Here is a 4,819-nt window from a genome sequence, read left to right as displayed (position 1 = left end):
ACCTTCTGATCTAGCTATTCTACTTCAAGGAAATTATTTAATGGAAATAATCCAGCATATGTAAAAAGATATAGATAATATGATTTTTATCACAATACTCTTCTTAAATAGCAAAACAGCACGACTCATGAGAGACATTCCCTGATGATTCTATTTAAAATGCCACCTGTTCTCCCTCCAACATCTCCTACCCTCTTTTCCAGCTTTATTTTACTTCATAGCACTTCACTAGTATATTATGTTGTTTACTTATTCTTATTTACTTAATCTTATTTATAGCTTATCTGGACCCAGAAGAATATAAATGTCACAAAGGTAGAACTTTTTTTCTGTATCTTTTATTCCCGGATCCCAGCTCTTAGTATAGTGCTTGTCATATAATGGATACTTGACAAATGTTTGTTGAGGGAATGAATGAATCTGATAGGTAAAAAATTAAATCTCATGTTTATTTGCATTTTTTATCACTAGTGGGTGAGATTTTAATAATCTTGACGTACAAAAGGCCTTTCTGAGCTTAATAATAAATTCACAAAAGCATGAAGGGAAAAAAGATAGATTTGACACGCACTCAGTTCAAATGTGTCAATACTATTGAAAAACCAACTCAGAGAGTACTGTTGATATCTTTGGTTTGGTTAGATGAAGGAATCCGAGGCTCATGAGTATATTTGAATATCTCTTTTTAGTGGCTTGTGTTGCTTCTCAAATGTTAGCAAGTACAGTTGATTTAGAGACTGTCTTATATGTTTGCTTTTAACGTTGCTTGATTTCAACTTGTTGGTGAATAATAATTTCTCCTAATTTGTTCTGTCCAGGTGAGTACCTGTGTTCACATCCTTTAGAGTAGGTCATTTGAACTAGTAAGAAAGAGCCTTCTTCCTAGTTGCTAAAGGGTAGGAGCTTCTTAATTGATTTTAGAAATGGAAGGGTATGCCAGAGGACTTTCGATATCTTTGGCAGCTCAAACCCCTGTCTCCAGTGTTTGTGTCATTGGTCTTTCTCTCTGTGAACATTCGCATCTTCAGAGTTTCTTCCCCATCCCTATCAGGGTCATAACACTGCCCAGTGACTTGTACCAGTATCAGAAGTTGCACTCTGTTTCTCTTGCTCAGCTTCCAGTCTTGTCCCAGCTGACAAACATTGTAAATGGAAGACAGCCAAGAACTCCATACAGTGTGAGACAAAGGCCTTTTGGAAGCCTGCTTTAGCCAAAATAGAAACAGCTACCCTCACCCTCACTTCGGCCCCGAGTCTTTTTACAGCATCATATGGTTGCACAAAAAAACATAATGTGTTCTTTGAATAGCTCTGGGCCTAGTTGTAGTAAGGTGACTGATTAGTGTCTTACATGGTCAGAAAGCTATACCATCCCAGGACTTGAGCTCCCAGAGAGAAAAATACTAGAAGTGGCTTTGTGTAATGTGTAGTGGGAACTTTATTCAAACTAGGATAAAATCTCATGTTGGGGGTATAATGCCTAGAAATGTTTGTACTTCTGAAATCAGAGTAAAAGGGGCACAAAGAGACATTAACTGACTCCAATAGAGAGTAATGTTTGCCTACCTTATCTTCTTTAATTTTCAAAATGTGAATATAGAGAGTCATTTTACTACAAAGAGCCACCCGGCTCTGCTCCATCACCAAGAAGCCCAAGGAAAGACGAAAAAGAGTGTTTTTCTGGAAGGAATTTAAAAAAAAAAAAAAACTCCCAGAATTTAATCTTTGAACAGTATTATCTTTCTAATAAGAGAGCCCAGATCTTGCTTCCCTGTAACCTTCCAAGTTGCAGTCTGTGTTCTGTCTATCAGAAATCTCTCCTTCCCACCCACGAGCACCCTTCTGTTGTGGGGGAAGGAGGGCCTTTCCAGTCTTTTGCCTGGGGCCAAGCCAACCCTCAAACTGTGGTTTTTCTCCGAGTCTCCTTGCTGAAGCATGGCTGTTTCCCACACCCAATAAAGAAGCAGAAGTCTTATATATGTTGACCAGGACTTCAGCAGAGGCAAGTGCTCACACAGCTCTCACATTCCCAGGACATTGACTGATGACGGTGCAGTCTCCATCCCTGAGTTGTTACCCCACAAGTACGGAGTGCTAATATTATATAGCCACACCTCACATTTCTTAGAATTATACAGAGAGAACTTTATATAATTTTTCTGTCCATTTATGAATGAATGTCACATGATCTATCCATTGGTAGTTTTAGGACAGGGGCCAATACAGGCTGTGGAGCCTGGGGAGGCTGATTTCTGTCACTAGTCTAAATACATCCATTTACATGTTTGCTTTTAACATTGCCTGAGTATTTTCCTGGGTTTCTTATAAGATTCGATTGCTTTAATCTCATTTCACTTAGCCTTGGCTTTCATGAAACACCTGGGGACTTGTGTACGTTAATGACTTTTTGGAATTTGGGATGGTATAGAATTGTTATCATTTCATTATCCATTTGCTCACCTAACAACAAACAACAACTAGGTTTATAGAAGTTAAAGCTTCTATAAACCTAAAAGCTTTATACTGTATTTGGAAAGAGTATCTGCTTTTTTGAGATGCAGTTCATTTGTGTTGTATTGAGACTTAAACAAGCTTGACTCTGCGGTAGACTGAGAATTATTTCTCAGCTCAGTTAGGATTCCATTTGGCTGCATGTAACAGAACTCCTTTTTCCTCCTCCAGTGGCTTAAACAAGTTAAATATTTATTTCCCTCCCCGCCCCCCACCCCCTGCCTCCCACAATAAAATCAGAAATCTAGAGATAGGCTCTCCCAAATCTCATGATGTTATCAGGAGCCCATGCTCCTGTCTTTATCCTCTGCAATTCTTAGCAAGTAATGTCACCCTATGCCTGTTCACCTCTAGCTAGATATTCATGTTCGCGGTAGGAAAAAAGACAACAGTCAAGAGAAAAATGTGTGCACTAACCCAGTCTGCCCCCTCTTAAAACACTTTCCCAGAAACCGCACCTGGAAACTTCTGTTTACATCTCAGAACTGTGTCACCTGGTTATCTCTAGGTACAGAAGGGATTGGGGAATATAATTTTTTAGCTGGACACACATTATTACCCAAACAAAATCAGGCTAGTATTATCAGGAAGAAAAGGAAAAGTGATACCCTGCAAGAGGCAATCTCCTAAGCAATAAGTTCTCCTAACTTATTTTGTCATTTGAGGTAAAGATTGATATTATTATAGAATGTCAATGTCTAAGGTCCTGCCAAAAAATGTGCACGTAAGGAGGTGAATTTATTTTTGTTTGAGATCTACAGAAGGGCTTACTTGCATTTTGTGGCTCAGCGTGAGTTGAATACAACACACTAGGCGCTATTCAAAGCCCAGAGAATGGCTGTATTACAAGGTTATATATCTATCTAAACACAAATATGCCTATTTTCATATATAGGAATTTATTATAGCCAAAAAAAGGTGAATAATTGGTATAATGTGAGGTTTTTTTTCCTTTTTATTCATAGAGTAAATGTTTATTAAGCACCTTTTACGAAGAAGTCATTCTAGGCAATGTTGGTGAAACAAAAATTAATAAGATATAAATCCAGCCCTTTCCAGTGTGTATTGTCCAAAAGAGGAAAAAGTACATATATAAGTGGCTGTAATACAAGGTAGAATATGCTAAATGTGATAAGAGACATACAAATAAATTTTCGTAAGTGTTCAGAAGAGAAAAAGACTATTTCTGCCAGGGAGAATTAAGTAAATATGGTCTGGGGAACTGAAACATTTTTGTTTTAAGAGTTTGCTTTTGCAGCAAATGAATATCATTCTAAGACTAGAAAAATATGTAACCAACAACCATTCACAAATCACTACAGATAGAGGCAGACTTGCATGTCATCCTGTCCCTTGGTTCTTCAGCTGAGGTGGAGGTTTGAGAAGGAATGGAACATTTGTTGAATGTCTCCTGTGTGTGCCTGATACTTTAATTTATTTCAAGAAAATTTTATTGAATTCCTGAGCAAGATATGCTTATGTGATCCTCATTTAAGTCCCAACAATCCAGCAAAGTAATTATCATTGCTTACGAGGAAGCTAAAGCTTAGAGAGAGGGTAAGTAACTCACCCCATTTATAAGTGACAGAGCTACCATTTGAGCCCAGGCAGCATTTGATTGCAAAGCCATGCTCTTATCCACTTACCTGAGTTTGCATTTCCCTGGTGACCTGATCTGGTTTTGTAACAATAAATGTTGAGCCGTCGATTCCTTCTTCAGCACAGTTCATGACGAGTCCTATATCCAAGAGGTCGCCATTCCCTGGGCCACAGACCGTTACCCGTTTTGTGGCCTGTTAGGAACCAGGCGACACAGCCACACAGCTAACTAACCTTCATCTGTATTTGCAGCTACTCCCTAGCATTAGCATCACTGCCTTAGCTCCACCTCAGGTTGTCAGGTATTAGAGTCTCATAGGCACACTGGTCCTTGGTACCAAAAAGGTTGGGGACCGCTGCTACCCATCTGGTTGAAACTTGGGCCTTATTTGGATACCTTGACTTGTACTCAGGGTTAATTTGTTATCTGCTTAAATCTTACAAGAACTCGACTTCTTTTTGACTTTTTAATAATTTATTTTTGTAATACATAACTACATATAGATGGTAGAAAATTCAAGAAAGGTACAAATGATAAATAGTAAAAAAATTAATTTCCCTCCCACCCTCACCCCTAGTAACCAGTTCTTCTCCATAAAGGTTACCAGATTTTTGTATCTTTCAGAATTGTTCTGTGCAGATACTAACATTGTGTATGAATGTGTGTTGGTTTATATATTTGTGTTTATTCCTTTTTCTTTTTTACAGA

At 38.2% G+C, this 4,819-nt stretch overlaps 1 protein-coding gene across 1 annotated transcript in view; it reads left to right on the top strand.

Annotated features, from left to right (window-relative positions):
* Positions 1-4,819, top strand: part of TTLL5 (tubulin tyrosine ligase like 5) — a 226,136-nt gene that overhangs the window by 161,875 nt on the left and 59,442 nt on the right. The window lies entirely within an intron of this gene.

The sequence above is a fragment of the Pteropus vampyrus genome, unplaced genomic scaffold (genome assembly GCF_000151845.1).
Source record: "Pteropus vampyrus isolate Shadow unplaced genomic scaffold, Pvam_2.0 Scaffold177, whole genome shotgun sequence".
NCBI classification, from domain to species: domain Eukaryota; kingdom Metazoa; phylum Chordata; class Mammalia; order Chiroptera; family Pteropodidae; genus Pteropus; species Pteropus vampyrus.
The sequence above is the reverse complement of the archived record's forward strand: the minus strand, read 5'-3'. Positions and strand labels throughout refer to the sequence as shown.